Source organism: Schistocerca nitens, chromosome 8 (assembly GCF_023898315.1).
Source record: "Schistocerca nitens isolate TAMUIC-IGC-003100 chromosome 8, iqSchNite1.1, whole genome shotgun sequence".
NCBI classification, from domain to species: domain Eukaryota; kingdom Metazoa; phylum Arthropoda; class Insecta; order Orthoptera; family Acrididae; genus Schistocerca; species Schistocerca nitens.
The window spans coordinates 445,670,739-445,691,102 of record NC_064621.1 but is presented as its reverse complement, the minus strand read 5'-3'; the positions used below and the strand labels follow the sequence as shown (position 1 = coordinate 445,691,102).

The 20,364-nt window shown below is 45.1% G+C and overlaps 1 protein-coding gene across 3 annotated transcripts in view; it reads right to left on the bottom strand.

The window, feature by feature from the left end:
* The window catches only part of LOC126198978 (ras association domain-containing protein 10-like), a 1,181,222-nt gene that overhangs the window by 193,460 nt on the left and 967,398 nt on the right, over positions 1-20,364 (bottom strand). The gene's annotated exons all lie outside the window — the stretch shown is intronic.

The following is a 20,364-nucleotide window of genomic DNA, read 5'->3' as shown; positions in this document are numbered from 1 at the left end:
AACAATTTTCATAGACATTGTTAGCCATTAAAATTGCTATACTGGGAAGGATATCAAATAACGAAATTTTACCATACAGTGCTTATGGAGTACAGTAGGACCAGCGGAAAAATTGTCCCATCGTAGCTCAAAAAAAGCGAATATCTTCTTCGTTAAAAGACTCCAACAACAAAAAAAAATGGCGAATCATCTGCTTCAATCCTCATTCCGCCTTCCTCAACAAAAATTTTGGCATGCGGACGTATTCACGTTCTTTTAATACAAAACATTCTAAATCCTTTTAGGCAGTCACTCTTTGTAGTGAAGACTTCATACTCAGCATCTCCCGCTCACTGCAACTGTCTATACATGTATGTCTCCCACTGTCTCCATTTTGTGCTACAGTATATCCCACCGTCTCCTCTCTCACTTACACTGTTCGCACTGCCACTATCTGCACCACACCTAGGCAGCTCAAACACTCGTGGGGATCCAACTTAATTTTTCCCTACACCTTTGGACCAAAATTCGCCCTCACCTTCACCTTCGTGTTAAAGTTCACCGATCTGGGAGGGTCCAAGTCGTTCAAGCGTATGTATGGTCTCCAGTCATCAGCATTTTTTATATCCACTGACTCCTCTCTCTTTTCGTCACACTGCTTCTATCTCGATCTGTCTCTCTGTCTCTTTACTGTCATTGTCTCTTACTAACCACCAATATTTCCTCTCTCTCTGTCTCCCATTACTATCGCCTCCATCTATCACTCTTTCTCTTTCACTGCCATTTCCTCTCTCTAACCATCACTGCCTTCTCTCTCTTCCAGCGTCACTGTCTCTCTGCTACTTTCAGCACAAAAAGCGCGAATGTGCTCGCATACCAAAATTTTTGGTGATCAAGACGGAATGAGGCAGCTGATTCCACACTTTTGTGTTAGAGTATTTTAAATATGAAAATATTCGTCCCCCCCCCCCCTCCCCGACAGGAGCATTTTCCCGCTGGTTCCCTTTTTTTTTCATAGGGTTTGCTACTTATATAAAATAGGTTCCAAAGTTCAGTAAAGTTTTGACAGTTTATTTACATACTTAGACAACCCTCCAATATAGCCGAGAGTGCTACCGCGCTGTTTTCTGGTCTCGGGTAGGCGCGCCGGCACCAGATCGAATCCGCCCAGCGGATTAACGACGGCCAGTGTGCGGGCCAGCCTGGGTGTGGTTTTTAGGCGGTTTTCCACATCCTATTAGGTGAATACCGGGTTGGTCCCCATGTCCCGCCTCAGTTCCACGACTCACATTGACAGTATTTCGCGATTTACACTAGACGCAGACAACTGGGGTGCAGTAATTCCGTCCTGGGGGGTACGGGGTGGCGGCAGGAAGGGCATCCGGCCACCCCTTACAATTAATATGCCAAATCCGGTTAACCATGGCCGACCCTGCGTAACTGCGGGACAAGGCGCAAGCGATAGATAGATAGAATTTACATACTTCACACATTTATATACTTGATACATATAAACGACAAAATAATTACGCATAATATGAGGTTAATGAGCCGTGCTCACTGTCGATTCCTCATTCTCATCAATAGCAGGAGGCTGCATCTTTGGTGCTCACTAAGCAACCTCGTTCCTAGCTCTCGCTAGTGGCCGTGCACGCGACCGCCCGCGGTGACTTAACACCGAACTGCTTTGCTCTTGGTCAGTTCCGTCTTGCCGCTAGCTGGAGAACGAAGTTCATGAGCAAACACAAGTGGTCGTCGTATGGGGCTGCAAACCGAAGAGCATTTCTCAGCGTAGCGCTGTCCTGTAAGCGGGTCTTGGACTGGTAACCTCAATTGCCTCAAAAACACGACGCTCGAGTTCCAACACGGCCTTCGTTCGCCTTTGATGCTTGGTCTGTGGGTATACGGACAGAGTGGAGCAGCGGACGAATAAGGATTTGTTTGGTGAGCAGCTTGCTTGGTCCTGTGGCGTGCTTGTGCTCAGTGGTTAAGCGAACCCACTTCCAAGGGCGGTGTAGCGGTAGCGGCATTTTTTTGGGCCATCTAAACTGGTCTGTGTTGGACATACGGGTACATAAGTATGCTGAACGAGGTGAAGCTGTTAGTGATTTTCTTAAGCATGAGCCAAATGAGTCTTTCAGGCTTTAAATCGTTGATACTCATTTTTTAATCTGTCGTTCATTTGTTGAAATATTATTTAGACTGAAAACACCATTTATGAGTGAAATTTCATATGCCTAATAAAGGTCATTTAAATTTATTATGTAATGTGGACATTTTCTTGAAGTTTATGATTATTAAAGATATTGTTGATTCTGTAGTGTGGGCTTTGAAGTTCAGTATTTAGCGGGCAGATGTTCGTAAATAACTGGAGCTCCATTTCGTACTTGCAAGTTGTATTGCGCCTACTTGTTCTTATAGTCCTTAGTTATGACGGCTCAGGGGCTGGTATGGGTGTATTCTTAAAATTTTTGAATGCTGCTTCTCATCAATACGTCTTTTTCTGTTTTAGTATTGATTGTCCGATACAGATTGAACGAGGGACAGCGAAGACTACTACTAATTAAATTTCACCTTTACATACCTCCTGTAATTATGTTATTGATAGCTCAATGTCTTAAAATTATTGCTGGTTTACTTAAATACGGTTTCAACAGAGAATTCCTTTTGCTGAATCATTATTGCTCACTAACTACCATTATCAAAATTCAAATTTTTAAAATTTTCTTGAGCTGTGGGAGACATTCATCCTGCCGTCGTAAGCAAGCATTTTGTAGTAAACAGAAAGTGGAATATCTGAATTTTTATAGTAATTAATTTTAACTGATATCCTCATATAAATATTTTTCGAGTGCAAATTTCAGTTTCTACTTCGCAGTACCTTACCGCTGCCAGCTCTCCGCTAACTTCCCCATTTCACTTAACACAGAAGCGTTGCGTGCATATTTTTTCTGGATGCTTTCACTGTTCAATCGCAGTTCACCGAAAACAACCAACTTATTATTAGTATCTAAAAAATGGTAAAAATGTTATTAGGAATACTTCACCGAATTTACAGCCTCTCTAGTTCTACATAACTACTGGCAGTCATTTTAAGTTCTTTTCAGGCATGCGTGACTGCAGAACCATTTTGGGCATATCTGTATAAGCGTGAAGTGCCCATTATACAGAGACAGCGCGTCATAAAGTTTTATTGGTGAAAAAACGTGGACTAAAACCATGCTTTAGTGACCGCAGAACCTTTTCGATGTCACTAGAACTGTTGCCATGTGTTCATTACGTCAATTAAAATTACGTTCGCTCTTCAGACCAGATATTACTCGCGTATTTTAAGTGCATAAGTAAGATAATTTTGAACTTCTGGATCTCGATAACGGCTAATGATATCAAAACTTTTTCAAGGTTCACGGAATATATCACCTTAAAAACAAATGGTAAAAATTTCGACCGTCTGCCACGAATATAAATTATAGAAGTGGACATCTCCACAACTGGTACTTTTCGTACCGAAAAATCATGGTTTTCTGGGATTTGCTCAGGGACCGTCCACAGACAGATGGCGCTTTTATAAGTCGTCTAAGGTCCACCGTAGACAATACTGTTCTCAATTTTTATGGGCTAGTGGAAGCATGTAATGTTGAAACTTTGACCCTGTTCAGTAGGATAGTTACATTATGCACGTTTCGCCGATAGGTACGTTGTACAAATGCTTGCTAGGCCAAAGACTATCCAAAACATTTGACTCCTCATCTCTGTGATCAACAGAATCCGAGATGGGACTCCCTGAAAAAGCGCATATTCGCGCAAGGGATTATGAAAAGAACTGGGACCGTGCATTGTCGTGCACGGACCAACGACTACGTGATCTAATATGAAGGTGAATTGCGCGTGTACACGATGCGAAATTTAATACACAGAGTGGCCACGTATAGTAGCAACGACGCCTCTAACCCGACTGGTCATCACGTCTACACCACTATGCTGAAGGGCGTCAGTCGTGATGACTGGCGTGTGGTGGTCGAGTGTCATGCAACAAATGGCTGCTGAAGAAGAAAAAAAAAAAAGAATCAGACAAAGGCGAGGCGAGTGATGAGTAAAGCCTGACACACGTGAGGTGTTCCAAATGTAAGACACTTTTTTCCGTTATTTCAGAAAATAAATATTAACATTCTGAAATGTTACTAACTGTAATGTATTTTTTTTTGCACCTTACATGTTAGTACTTTCGTTAATATATCCTATCTTTGTAAACAGAAGTAACTGAACTACATCCAACAATATTGTGCATATCACAATGAGAGAAGAAAGAACGTATAACGGTAGTACACTAATACTGGTGTGACATAGCATTTACTTTTCCTGCTGTGTCGTTTTGCCTCGTTAGCAACCTGATGCATCTTAAATTGTACATAGTCTGCAATAGCGCATAAGCGTCAAAAAAAGATTAGTCAGGCGTAGCAAATGGAGCCAATCTGTATATTCTCGTCTGTTTGCTACAACGTACTTATAAATTTTATTTCAGATTTCTGGAGGTGAAATACCGCCAGGGCCACTTTTTGTATTTCTCACGTACAGAAGGGGCACCTGAGCCCCACCGACAGCATCTCGGAGGTTGTTCAGGAACTTTTTCTTTCTGGTTTGTTATTAGAGCCCTGTGGTTTCCATTGGCTCGTCACTACGAAATAGCAGTGCCTATGTTATTAAGAAGTGTGAAGCAGTGTTCCTTCGGACATGGATCCATTCTTCGTATTTCTTAGTAACACAAGCAGTACTACTACGTATTTATTCGCCAGTACCAGGCTCTCGACTCTCAATAAACATTGCTGGAGAAACGTACGAGTACGGGTTGTGACACTTGCATGACGACATATGACAGTTTGGATCACGCGGTGACTTATGCACGGATAGCTGAAGCGGTTCCCTATGGCGTCATGTTGGCTCCGGAGAACAAGTTTGATCTCCAGCACAAAAGACAACACTGGAACGACCGACTAGCGTGACATGGCCTGCGGCTTAACGGACAGAAAACTAAGTATATGATGTCATACCCACGAGAAGTTGGGACGCTCAGGAATGTCAAAATGTTAGTAACTCGGTTCTACAATCCCTATCGATGGCCACCTTACAGATGAGGTCAGCGCAAGGACGCAAGCAGCCTAGATGAAGAGACTAACGACAGCAGGCGTCGCCTGCGATCGTCGGATTAAAGATCGTTCTGAAGTCAAAGATCTGTGGGACTGTTACTCGTCCTGTTGCTCTCTACCACATGGAATGTTGGCCAGCGTCAGAAGAGACAGAACGACGATTGGGGGTCATGCGGACCGAGATGGTTTGATGGACAGGTGACACCGCGTTTGGAATGTCAATGGACGCACCGATGCGGAAGGAAATGCGAGAAAGCGTCTGCGATGGATTGGACACGTGCTGCATTGACACGGAGGGCGGTACCACGGCAAAGGCAACATACGCAGTGGAAGTCCTAGGAGAGAGACCGAAGGGACGACCGAAACAGCGATGAGCAGACTCTCTGCACAACGACCTGAAGGCTACAACTCTTCATCCAGACCCAGCCCGCGGTCGAACAATGTGGAGACTGCGAAACCACTTAGCGGACCCTGCCACCAGAGGGACAAACGCTCAAAAATAAGAAGAATACAGATACAAAAATAAATGGGGTAAGAAATCAAAAGAAGCGCAAATACTCTGGATCGAGTTGCTGGAGGTCACGGGTCATTCGTATCGAAATACTCATAAACTATCCCTCAGCAATATCTGCAATTTTTTCAACGGAGTCGGGTTCACACACTGCTGCAGCTGATGATTAAGGTCCATCTCATCACTATATCCCATAAGAAACCGTAGAAAATACACGTAAGAAATCGATACAGCATTATATTAGGATCGTGCATAAATTCGTAGCGTTTTTCCACACAATAAAATGGAAATGAGCGTATGGCGTCATTGGCGTGAGTTCCCAGTCAGGAAGTTCTGTCGTCAAGTGCATATCGTAACTGAGTGCGATGCCACATTGGGCGACTTGCGCGTCGACAATGGGGATGAAATGGTGATGAGGACAGCACAACACCCAGTCTCTGAGGGGAGCAAATCTCCCGCCCCAGCCGGGAATCGAACCCGGGCCCCCGTGCGTGGCATTCCAAAGCGCTGACTTTTTTTGCTGTGCGACGGTGTTGTTTTATATTATAATTTTGTGGGGTACCTAACAAAAAGAAATAAAACAAAATCATAGCCATCCCTACGGGGCACCACTGCTTGTGTCCCTGTCAAACAAAGACCATTCAGCTAATGGGGCGGACCATATAATAAAAACAACAGGTAAACATAACAGAGAATTTAGCTATCAATGATAAAGTCTCCTTCACTATTTACAGCAGTCAGCCAACCCTGGGGTAACTTGTCGATTCCGCGACTGTACGAATCACGTGGCTTTATTTGGAGCGCATTTACATCCACAAAGGAAGTTTCTTGAAGGTTGTTCGATAGAGACCGGAGAAAGTGGAAATCTGAGGACGCAAGATCAGGTGAATGAGGTGGGTGTGGAATGACTTCCCAACCCAACTCCTGTATAGAGCTTTTTGTCAGTCTAAAAGAATGCGGGCTGGCGTTGTCGTTGAGCGGCATCATTTCGCCCAGGGCGTCTTAGTTGTGGACAATAAATGTCAGCAGTGATGGTTACATCCTGAGGAATGAATTCGAAGTACACAACACTTTCGCTGTTGTACTATATGCAATACATTATCTTTTTTGGATGCGCTCAAGTCTTCGTACGGGGAGTTGCTGCTTTGTTTTGGCTCAACATTCCCTTCTATCCCTTATATTGGCATAAAGTCATCATTTCTCCTCACCAGTAACAACACAGGATGGGAATGGTCGTTGTTGTTGTGACCCAATTGATGCGAGCAAGCAGACGATGCGGTACCCACCAGATTTTTGAACCTACATACAAATGTCGCACAATGATGAAATGATCACATTTCATCACATTTACAAATTCTCGAATACAATGATGTGAATCATTGTGGATTAATGCGTTTAGACGATCTTCATCAAATCTCGAAGGCCTTCATGAACGTGGAGAGTCACTAAAGTCAAAACGATCCTCCATAAAACGAGAGCGCCATTTCCCTGCAATGCTCTGTTCGATGGAATTAGCACCACACACAGCACGAATGTTTGTGGCTGCCTCCGCAGCTGCCACCCGTCTACTGAGCTGAAACGGAAGAATGTGTTCGAAATGTGCCGATTTCTCCACTTGACACTCCATTTTCTACCGTCCACAGCTCCACTCACTATCTCCAAATGACAATATGTAATCTGAAATAGCGACAGTGAGCTCCTAATTAAAAATGACGATAAATAAGCTCGTAGCAACCTGAATACCGACATGCAAAACAAAAACTCTACGAACTTATGCGCCAACCTAAAATAACGAAAGGTCGTCCCCAATTGTTAGTGCAAGTCCACAGGCGGTTCGGACGATTTCATTCGCAGCAGTTGGCAGCGCGAGCAGGTGCTGAGTCAGTTCGGCTGTGGCGCGGCGCACCGCGGCCGGAACCAATGCCTATTACCGGCGAGCGGCGCGACTGACGGTGGTTCCAGACGGATAGCCTGCGGCCTCCTACGATGCAGATGGTCGGCGCCTTCGCGGAACAATTACACGTGCGAACCGCGGCAGCTGTCAGTGCCGCCAGCTGCTTTCCAGATCGTGCGTAATTGCTTTTCGGGATTGCTTCCTCGCCTACCATGCTGCAGATCTGCGAGCACGGCACCTAGCGATTGAGCAAGTCCTTCTTTCTTCAACTGGCATTCTGCATCTGCATTTCGTAAGGGTGTTCTCTACCTCCCTCTCTCCCTCTCTCCCTCCCTCCCTCCCTCTCTCTCTCTCTCTCTCTCTGTCTCTCTCTCTCTCTCCCCCTCCCTCCTTCTCTCTCTCTCTCTGAGATATATCGTAGCATGGCACTACCTATTATGGTCACTGCTAGCAACTAAATGAATTGCATCTGTGTCCCGAACAGTGGTGGACTAACGAAGAACGTCTTGAGAGCGAGTTCGCGAGTTCAATCTTTAGTAAGGCTCACTTGAAAGTGTTGTGTTAACGGTAATGTCAAGGAAAACAGTAGCTGCTAATGAGGAGGACGACAGAACCCGATTGTCCGCGAGGTACTCCTTCTATAGGATGTATGTAAAATTAACGTCGTCGACATTCAAGAAATGTTGAAAACAAACCATTAGCTTTCACTATCAACACCGAATGAAATATGGCGCGCCACAGTGATCACAAATGTTCGCACCTTTGGGATCGAAGGCGAACTCCTTTGGAGTTACAAACCACGCAGGATGATCAGCTAGGTATCCATTCTTAAAGGATGCATATATATCCTACTGGTATAACGGGGTGATGAGAACTGACAGAATACGTCGGCACTCAACCGAATGCGAAACAGTTCAAATGGCTCTGAGCACTATGGGACTTAACAGCTGAGGTCATCAGTTCTTAGCCGAGCGGTCTCAGGCGCTGCAGTCATGGACTGTGCGGCTGGTTCCGGCGCAGGTTCGAGTCCTCCCTCGGGCATGGGTGTGGGTCTTTGTCCTTAGGATAATTTAGGTTAAGTAGTGTGTAAGCTTAGGGACTGATGACCTTAGCAGTTAAGTCCCATTAGATTTCACACACATTTGAACATTTTTTGTCATTAGTCCTCTAGAACTTAGAACTACTTAAACCTAACTAACCTACGGAGATAACACACATCCATGCCCGAGGCAGGATTCGACACTGCGACCATAGAAGTCGCGTGGTTCCGGACTGAAGCGCCTAGAACCGCTCGGCCACAGCGGCCGGCGCGAAACAGTTGTTGTGGACCTTGTCGTGAAACTGGATAGCCTTTCAGGCTCAGCTGGAGATAGTCCGGTAATGGGTTTCATAGGCGAGGAAAAAAAGTCCAGAGGCTGAATTTTCCGGTGGTTCCAGGTGGTATGAAATGCAATGTTATACACTTTTCAGGAGGGATAGTTTGCTCTAAAGGAAAATGAGTTTGATACGTAGACCAGAAATCAAGTAAAATCAAGTTATTTCGACCAGCTATTTGCCAAAAGCAGTGAACATACCATAGTCTCTTACGTCCATTTTCCCACTTCTGCTTGCTGTGATGTAAATATTCCCTACTGCCCTTGCAAGATCACGCAGACGAGAAAGAATCGTAGGGGGCAGAACACCTCCAACTTCTCGCAGCACTTTAACTTTCCAGCCAATTTACCATCCACAATTCCAGATTAACAGTCGGCATAATTATATACGATTGCATTAAGGCATCAATGTTTGTTAATTTTTATAGATATTTCTTGATACCTCTAATTTCCAAGGTTCTGTTCACATGCGTTTCCGCTTCAAATCCCGATTGGTTGGATTTGAAAATAGATTCCTTACTGAAGGATGGGATAAGTTTGTTTATCGTATCTACAAATTTTCGTGCTGATTCGGCAGTTTGCTGTGCATCGTCAGGTTGACGCTTTGTTTCAAATTTCGTTATCTTACATCTTCCGATTCTGTAGCACTGTTTGAAGTTAAGCAACCATCCACTGCTTCCCTTGAAATCACTGCAATGTATTTCTAGCACAGTTTGACAAGCATAACGTAGCAGGCCACTACCATGCGCACCCTGTAAATTGTATCGAGCATCCTTGAAACAAAAATCATTTTTTGTAAAGAGCGCGCCTTGTCCTCCCTTGAATATCCGTAGCTTTCTTATGCACTACAGATTTACCATTAAAAAAAGGCGTCTTTGTTTCTTAGCTTGATTGTTGGTATGTTACACTAGGTGTTGAATGGACTGTTCTGAATGGTGGGAGAAGCATTCATTCCCAAACGTATTATTGACACAGTCATGGCCCATTCGTCTTTGCCCCGCTTATACAGTTTTCGAAACGCCACAGTTGGCATCCAGTCTCATTGCTGGAAGTGGTGGAAATGTTTTGGCTCATCAGTGTTGTACGATACGTGGTTAGCTAGCGAATTCAAAATTTCGGCTCCGTTTTGATCAGATCCCTTGTTTCCAGAAGGACAGTGTAGTACAGCTTGTAACGAAAAGAGCAGACTGGACGGCGAGAATTCTACTGAATATAAAAGAGGCTTTCCAACCGCTGCGCGAGATCGTAGCGAGGACAGAAGCCGCCGACGAGCGGGAGGACCGGCTTTGTCTGTGTGTCGGGCCGCCGACAGCCGGTACTGTCGACGAAGGTGAACGCGTCCGGCCATTCAGCATAGGCTGCGGGCGGTGGCTGGTCGTTTTGTGGCGTCGCTCGGCGCGGCGTGGCGCGTGCGGGAACTGAACCGGGGACTGCCATTGTCCGCCGCCGCCGGCGGCGCCGCATGTGGCGCACGTACGCGCCGGTGGAGGGGGGGGGGGGGGAGGGACGGCGCGTGCCGCTGCGACGCCAGCGACGGCGGCGGCTCTGGCGTCGTCGTAAATTAACGAGGGTCGCCGGCAGGCGGAAAAAGGCCGCGCGGACATTTGTCTGCCGCTGATTGAAAAGGAGCACGTAGCTGCAGCTCTCCACCGCGGAAGGTTGCGTCGCGGCCTGCAGCACAAAAAGCACCGCGCCCCGACCCGTGTCTTACTGGTTATTCAGAGGCAGGCAGGCGACTCTAGATGGAACGGCTGTCAGTATTTGCCTCAAGAATGCAGCTCCCCTCCCCCTCCCCCCCCCCCAACCCTGTCCGGCGGCGGAGCTCTATATCGCTTGTTACAACAGCTTCGTGCCGATCCGTGACCTACATGCAAAGCGCAAAAAGTACGGGTAGGATAGGGTAAAATTTTTCCAACTAGTGAGAAAAATCTTCGCTGCGACTTACAAAGTCCTTCGCGTCTTCTTAACATCAGTTAAAGGTGTTTCTGCAAGATAATAGATGGAGTCTGAAAAAAAAAACATAACATTCCTTTTAAGGAGACGGAGAGTGACTTATATTGTTTATATTCGACACAATCACTTCGTATGACTCAATTATAACTTGTTTCGGCCCTTAGTGGCCTCCTTCAGATGCTGTGTGGCGTCTGGTGAAGAAATGTTCGTGCTTTGTCAAATCAATATGTTTTCCAATTGTTTCAGTATGTCGGAAATGGCGCAGTTCGAATATGATGAAGATTTTATTCATATCTACTACAAAAGAGTGCTTGTTTTGTTCTGTAGTAGCAATTTTCTTTGCACTGCCTATTGACTACCGGTTTCGGTGCACAGTCCACTCCATACGCCACCCCATGATAAAAAAAAATCACATTGCGTGGTTGAAATAACAATGTGAGAAACATTTACATAACGTAGGGTGATTAAAAAAATAACAGATTTCACTTGTATATTACAAACTACGAAAGGCAGAAACACATTACACATGTCACTGGTTAGAGGAAGGTTCAAAGATTTATCTTCACACAGATACTATACTATACACTCAACATGAGCACTATGCGACGCTCGAGAAACATCGAAACAGTAGTCCAGTTCATTCCAAACAAGAACCAACAGGTGCCTGTTTATCGAATAACCACCTTCAACAATTCGATTTCTCAGATCTTGAAGAGTAGCTGCCATAGGTGAGGCAACGTCTCTGTCTTCAATGAACACCCACAGAAAAAAAATCGCAAGGAGTGAGGACTTGATCTTGTCCATCTCTTCACATCCAACGTTGTGGAATGCTGGTGTTAAAATACAGCTGCACCTCAAAGTGAACGTAAGGCGGGGCGCCGTCAGGCATAAAAAAGATTCATTGCATCCTTCGTGAAGTGGAGAAAAAAAAACTGATTTGCAGCATGTGCAGGTATGACATGGCTGTCACAGTTTCCTCCGCAGAAGAGAAAGGTTGGTAAGCTTGCGAACAGAAACGGCACAAAACACACTCAGTTTCGGTGAGTGTCTTCCACATTCGACGACGACTCTAGGATTCTGTGGCCCCTAAATTCTTAAATTCGGGCTGTTTTCTTTTCCCGATTGGTGACGCGTCGATTCATCCGAATAGACGAGTGTCCTCTGCCACATCACGAAGAACTGAAATGCAAAATTCGTACCTTCTGTAATAGTTGCCCAGACGCAATTGCTGCAGTAACTGCAATTTGTAAGGCTTCATATCCAAGCGTTGTTGTTTGAGCCTTAAGGATGTTGAAGTTGCTGACCTGCAAGTCTTTTTGACTTTCGAGGGCTCCGTGTGAACGCATCTCGGACACGCTCGACATTTTCATCAGACGTATGTGGCCGACCAGTGCTCCTCCCTTTGCATTTGCAACCAACTTCCAAGAATTTTTTATGCCAGTCATAAATTCGCTTGTGCAGAGGCTGCTTCTTGCTGAATCGACGGTGGAATGCACGTTGCACTTGAACGATGGATTGACTTCGCGGCCGCGCGGGATTAGCCGAGCGGTCTTGGCCGCTACAGTCACGGACTGTGCGGCTGGTCCCGGCGGAGGTTCGAGTCCTCCCTCGGGCATGGGTGTGTGTATTTGTCCTTAGGATAATTTAGGTTAAGTAGTGTGTAATCTTAGGGACTGATGACCTTAGCAGTTAAGTCCCATAAGATTTCACACACATTTAAACAACACTGACTTTCCGGGAATTCCAACGTACGAAATGGTTTCTTTAGTGATGTCGCTATGTTAATACAAGAAAACAACAGCGTAGCTGTGTCAATACTTTGAATCTCTCTCTCTAACCACTGACATGCGAATTTTCTAATTTTTGTGGTTCGTCTGTAATAAGCAACTGAAATCTGTCCTTTATTTTTGAATCACCATGTATTTTTTCTGTATGATAGCAGAAGAATGGTATTAAGAGCCACCTTAAAATATAGCCCGTAGGAAGCCCCTTACCTTTGGCACGCAGTCAGCGCGCTCAAATGCCAAGCACGTGCGTCAAAAATGTAAGTGCTAAGTTTTAGACAGACGCAGGTTGCAGCTAGCAGTAATAAGAATGACGCCTACTCACAGAATTTGTTTTCCTTCTGCAAAGAAGAGTCATTTAGTAAACAAAAAAAATCCGAAGAACGAAAAATATGAAAGTACGAAATCACGTAAGAAAGCAAAGAATAAAAAAGTTTCCATTGTAATGAAACATTAAAAGTAAAATATCAGATATTTGTAGCCATGTTTACATTCATATTTTGTATCCGGTTTATAAAATATCGATATGACAGTGAAGCGCCGGCCGCAGTGACCGAACGATTCAGTCTGTAATCGCGCGACCGCTACGGTCGCAGGTTCGAATCCTGCCTCGGGCATGGATGTGTGTGATGTCCTTAGGTTAGTTAGGTTTAAGTAGTTCTAAGTTTTAGGGTACTGATGACCTCACGTGTTAAGTCCCATAGTGCTCAGAGCCATTTGAACCATCACACATTTGCATACAATATTATTGTATAGGCTATTTCAGGGGGGGGGGGTGGGGGGGGGGTGAAGGATGGGGCGAGGCGGAGAACGGGCAGTGTGGGAGGGGGCGAAATTAGACGATGAGACTGAGGTGTCAAGTAAAGATATAGTGAAACGAGGAGCCCATAAAATTATGCCAGCAGGCTCAAGAATTAAAACTTGGGGAGAGGATGGGAGGTTATAAAAACGATCACAAATTTAAGGATCGGAAGTGTAGCCAGTAACCAAACTAACGATGCAACCTTATATTTACCTTGTCAACAGTTCTAGGAATTGCTGTTCCCTATGCTCTGTTTGATTGTTGAGTAACTCATCCCCCTCCCTCTTTCATATGACTGTAGATTTCCGCTCCCCTAAGATGGCCATGAGCGGGCCCTTAAGGACAATGTGCAAAATTACATGAGTATTCTCTATATTTACTGTAGGCGACAAACTGAAACACACTGACAAAAAAATCGAAACTAAAATAAAAGTTAATGCAGAGTAATAAAATTTCTGGACTACATTTATCAATGTAATGTAATTAAGTGATTAAACTGCAGGATCAAAGGTTAATGGTCGTGGATGACGCTGATGTCAGATGATGACCCATATGTGCACGATTGTAAACAGATATGGTGATCGAGCAGGCCGAGGCAACATTTCGACACTCCGTAGAGCTGAGTAGGTTGGAACAATGGAACATGGGCGAGCGTTATTCTATTGGGAAACACTGCCTGGAATGCTGTTCCTGAATGGCAGCACAACAGGTCGAATCAGCAGACTGACGTACAAATTTGCACCCAGGCTGCTGAGATAACCAGAAGCGTCATACGAAATCGCAACCCAGGCCATAACTATAGGTGTAGGTCCAGAGTGTCTACCATGGAGACAAGTTGGGTGCAGGCTCTCAACTGTCCTCCTTCTAACCAACACAAGGCCATAACTGGCACCGACCCAGAACCAGCTGTCAGACGGAGAGGCTTCGTCCTGCCGTATCCCTCAGTGGGTCACAACCCCACAACAGACCACACCAGTCCGCTCTCCCCACCGCCGCCCCACACCGAACCCACGGTTCTTGTGCGGTTCGGCCTCCCCCGGGAACGTCTCATACCAGACGGGTGTAACCCCAAATGTTTGCTTGGTAGAGTAATTATGGTGTACGCCCATGTGGAGACAGTGTAGGCGCAGCAATAGCCCGCGTAGCGTAACTGAGGCGGAATAAGGAGAACCAGCCCACATTCGCCGGGGCAGATGGAAAACTGCCTTAAAAACCATCCACAGGCTGGCCAACACACCGAACCTCGACACTAATCCGCCGGGCGGATTCGTGTCGGGGGCCGGCACGCCTTCCCACTCGGGAAGCAGCGCGTTAGACCGCGCGGCTGGCCGGGCGGGCTATTTTGTGGTGTTACTATGGTACCAAATGCTCTAAAACTGCTGCTGCAAACGCAATACGACGCATCAGAGCAATATGCAGAACGCGTTAGTCTTCCCACTTGGTAGTGCCAAGTGGCCATCCACAGCCCGGTCTTCTTGTGACCCTACGTTCCCGTGATCACCGCTGCCAACAGTGGCTATATTCCAGCCAAGTCTCTCTGCGGTATCACAGAAAGAAAACCAGCTTCTAGTAGCCCTATTACACGACTTCGCTCAAACTCAGTAACGTGCTGGTAATGGCGTTTGTGTCACCTTTTAGGCATTCTTGACCAACATCAACTCACCACGTCCAATCTCAAAGGAAACTAATGCTCACAGTCTGTACTTAAAGTAATCCTGATTTACACCCTCACAGCGGAGCTACTGGCGCCACTGTTATGCGACTGGCGAAAAATGTGAGAAGACATCATCTTTCAGATGTAGAAATACGCCTACTAACTTTCACTACCGTCGCAAAACCCTTTCTCGGTGTTGCCCTCTTTTTCCATCAGTGAGATTTTCCAGATCAGTTCTCTAACCTGCCTTTTGCGAGAAATGATTTACAAAATGAGCCCCACGAGCACGCATCGTGGAATTACTCTAACATTCAACCTGTTCTTGCCGTATCGACGTTGTCTGCGTCGGCCGCACGCACCGCCAGCATCTCCGCAGCAGACGCATTTCAGAATGCCGCGAGCAGGCGCCTTCGCGCCGTGTGCGCGGCTCGACGTAGCCCTACGGACGGCGCTGCACACGCCGCCAGAGTACGCCGTCTCCGCTTCTACTCACGGCGTGCAAATGTATGCATCCGCGCGTCTTTTTGAGTCGCTGCGCACCGAGTTCCGCAGCCAGAAATGGGGAGGCTCCTAGTTAGAGAACTAGCGACAATGTACGACGTTATTAATATTCTACATCTACATCTACATACATACTCCGCAATCCACCATACGGTACGTGGCGGAGGGTACCTCGTACCACAACTAGTATTTTCTCTCCCTGTTCCACTCCCAAACGAAACGAGGGAAAAATGACTGCCCATATGCCTCTGTACGAGCCCTAATCTCTCTTATCTTCGTGTTCTTTCCGCGAAATGTAATATGGCGGCAGTAAAATTGTACTGCAGTCAGCCTCAAATGCTGGTTCTCTAAATTTCCTCAGTAGCGATTCACGAAAAGAACGCCTCCTTTCCTCTAGAGACTCCCACCCGAGTTCCTCAAGCACTTCCGTAACACTCGCGTGATGATCAAACCTACCAGTAACAAATCCAGCAGCCCGCCTCTGAATTGCTTCAATGTCCTCCCTCAATTCGACCTGATAGGGATCCCAAACGCTCCAACAGTACTCAAGAATAGGTCGATTAGTGTTTTATAAGCGGTCTCCTTTACAGATGAACCACATCTTCCCAAAATTCTACCAATGAACTGAAGACGACTATCCGCCTTCCCCACAACTGCCATTACATGCTTGTCCCACCTCATATCGCTCTGCAATGTTACGTCCAAATATTTAATCGACGTGACTGTGTCAAGCGCTACACTACTAATGGAGTATTCAGACATTACAGGATTCTTTTTCCTATTCATGTGCATTAATTTACATTTATCTATATTTAGAATTAGCTGCCATTCTTTACACCAATCACAAATCCTGTCCAAGTCATCTTGTATCCTCCTACAGTCACTCAACGACGACACCTTCCCGTACACCACAGCATCATCAGCAAACAGCCGCACATTGCTGTTCACCCTATCCAAAAGATCATTTATGTAGATAAAAAACAACAACGGACCTACCACACTTCCCTGGGGCACTCCAGCTGATACCCTAACCTCCGATGAACACTCACCATCGAGGACAACGTACTGGGTTCTATTACTTAAGAAGTCTTCGAGCCACTCACACATTTGGGAACCTATCCCATACGCTCGTACCTTAGTTAGGAGTCTGCAGCGGGGCACCGAGTCAAACGCTTTCCGGAAGTCAAGGAATATGGCATCTGTTTGATACCCCTCATCCATGGTTCGCAAGATATCGTGTGAAAAAAGGACGAGTTGCGGTTGTACACAACTATTTCTGACATAGTGTGGAACAGAAACAACCAGTGATCCACAACTTATGCATGATTTTACTATGCTGGAAATACTGAAAATAAATACGTTGATGTTTTAATCATTTGTAAATATCTACGGCCACAACAGTCCTTCCTCTACACGTCTCCCACCACTATTCACACACTTCTACCACAGCGCGGGATTAGCATTTCTGGAAACGGACATAGCAAAGACTCTGAATGGTGTTAATGCGTATGATTTGTTTTACTTTTGTGGAGTAAACGCTTTTTTTTATTAAGTATGACAACCTGTGGTTCTTCTTCCTGAAACTTTTCTACTTATGCAAGCCGTTCACAGTGCCTCCTCCAAGCTTCTCTTTTCTCCTAGAGTCTCTTATTACGTCATCGGACCTATGTATCTGAATGTTGGACTTGGAGAAAGAAAAATCTGAGCAGAATACAAGCAACAGAGATGCGATTTCTAAGGGGGATCCCGCTTAAGACGAGAAGGGACAAGTTAGGGAATGAAACAATAGGAAACTCCCCGGAGATCAAGCCTCTAATGGAAACTATGGAGAGGAACAGGCTTAAATTGTCTGGCTACAACTGAATGGGATCACAAAGACTTCCAACAAGAACCATAGAGTGGGCAGAATCTGGTCGAAAGTAATTCAACGACCACGAACAAGACCAGGTGAAGCATGGTGTGAACCGAAGAGGAGTGCAATGAGAGGACTTCTTCAACAAATTTCTCCTTTGCAACTTACGTCCTTTATACATTCATTTTTGCTGTTCATTTTCATTAATTCACTTTTTGTTAAGCTTATTTCGTTGCCTTATTCTTCAATAATTCACTGCCAGGTCCTTATTTGTTTTTCCAATTTTTGCTCATTCTTTTCGCAAATCATCACATTATCTGCATACGCTATGATTTTGGTATAATCTGCTGTTGATTCTTTACGAACTTTCCATATTATGTTGTCGGTGTCTATATTACAAAGCACTGGTGAGAACACACTTCCTTGCCGAACTCCTCTGTCCGTTATAATCATTTCCGATTTTTTGCCGTCAGTTATAATACACATTTCACAAATTTTATGTAAATGCTCTAATTCTCAATTGTATTCCTTTTGACAGTCCGCCCCGATAACCGAGTGGTCAGTGTGACGGATTGTCATCCTACGGGCCCTGGTTCGATTTCCGGCCGGGTCGGGGATTTTCTCCCCCCCCCCCCCCCCCATGAACCATGGACCTTGCCGTTTGTGGGGAGGCTTGCGTGCCTCAGCGATACAGATAGCCGTACCGTAGGTGCAACCACAACGGAGGGGTATCTGTTGAGAGGCCAGACAAACGTGTGGTTCCTGAAGAGGGGCAGCAGCCTTTTCAGTAGTTGCAAGGGCAACAGTCTGGATGATTGACTGATCTGGCCTTGCAACAATAACCAAAACGGACTTGCTGTGCTGGTACTGCGAACGGCTGAAAGCAAGGGGAAACTACAGCCGTAATTTTTCCCGAGGGCATGCAGCTTTACTGTATGATTAAATGATGATGGCGTCCTCTTGGGTAAAATATTCCGGAGGTAAAATAGTCCCCCATTCGGATCTCCGGGCGGGGACTACTCAAGAGGATGTCGTTATCAGGAGAAAGAAAACTGGCGTTCTACGGATCGGAGCGTGGAATGTCAGATCACTTAATCGGGCAGGTAGGTTAGAAAATTTAAAAAGGGAAATGGATAGGTTAAAGTTAGATATAGTGGGAATTAGTGAAGTTCGGTGGCAGGAGGAACAAGACTTTTGGTCAGGTGACTACAGGGTTATAAACACAAAATCAAATAGGGGTAATGCAGGAGTAGGTTTAATAATGAATAGGAAAATAGGAATGCGGTTAAGCTACTACAAACAGCATAGTGAACGCATTATTGTGGCCAAGATAGATACGAAGCCCACACCTACTACAGTAGTACAAGTTTATATGCCAACTAGCTCTGCAGATGCCGAAGAAATTGAAGAAATGTTTGAGGAAATAAAAGAAATTATTCAGATAGTGAAGGATGACGAAAATTTAATAGTCATTGGTGACTGGAATTCGGAAGTAGGAAAAGGGAGAGAAGGAAACATAGTAGGTGAATATGGATTGGGGCTAAGAAATGAAAGAGGAAGCCGCCTGGTAGAATTTTGCGCAGAGCATAACTTAATCATAGCTAACACTTGGTTTAAGAATCATGAAAGAAGGTTGTATACATGGAAGAACCCTGGAGATACTAAAAGGTATCAGATAGATTATATAATGGTAAGACAGAGATTTAGGAACCAGCTTTTAAATTGTAAGACATTTCCAGGGGCAAATGTGGACTCTGACCACAATCTATTGGTTATGAACTGCAGATTGAAACTGAAAAAACTGCAAAAAGGTGGGAATTTAAGGAGATGGGACCTGGATAAACTGAAAGAACCAGAGGTTGTACAGAGTTTCAGGGAGAGCATAAGGGAACAATTGACAGGAATGGGGGAAAGAAGTACAGTAGAAGAAGAATGGGTAGCTCTGACGGATGAAGTAGTGAAGGCAGCAGAGGATCAAGTAGGTAAAAACACGAGGGCTAGTTGAAATCCTTGGGTAACAGAAGAAATATTGAATTTAATTGATGAAAGGAGAAAATATAAAAATGCAGTAAATGAAGCAAGCAAAAAGGAATACAAACGTCTCAAAAATGAGATCGACAGGAAGTGGAAAACGACTAAGCAGGGATGGCTAGAGGACAAATGTAAGGATGTGGAGGCTTATCTCACTAGGGGTAAGATAGATACTGCCTACAGGAAAATTAAAGAGACCTTTGGAAAAGGAGAACCACTTTCATGAATATCAAGAGCTTTGATGGAAACCCAGTTCTAAGCAAAGAAGGGAGAGCAGAAAGGTGGAAGGAGTATATAGAGGGTCTGTACAAGGGCGATGTACTTGAGGACAATATTATGGAAATGGAAGAGGATGTAGATGAAGATGAAATGGGAGATACGATACTGCGTGAAGAGTTTGACAGAGCACTGAAAGACCTGAGTCGAAACAAGGCCCCCGGAGTAGACAACATTCCATTGGAACTACTGACGGCCTTGGGAGAGCCAGTCCTGGCAAAACTCTACCATCTGGTGAGCAAGATGTATGAAACAGGCGAAATACCCTCAGACTTCAAGAAGAATATAATAATTCCAATCCCAAAGAAAGCAGGTGTTGACAGATGTGAAAATTACCGAACTATCAGCTTAATAAGCCACAGCTGCAAAATACTAACACGAATTGTTTACAGACGAATGGAAAAACTGGTAGAAGCCGACCTCGGGGAAGATCAGTTTGGGTTCCGTATAAATACTGGAACACGTGAGGCAATACTGACCTTACGACTTATCTTAGAAGGAAGATTAAGGAAAGGCAAACCCACTTTTCTGGCATTTGTAGACTTAGAGAAAGCTTTTGACAATGTTGACTGGAATACTCTCTTTGAAATTCTAAAGGTGGCAGGGCTAA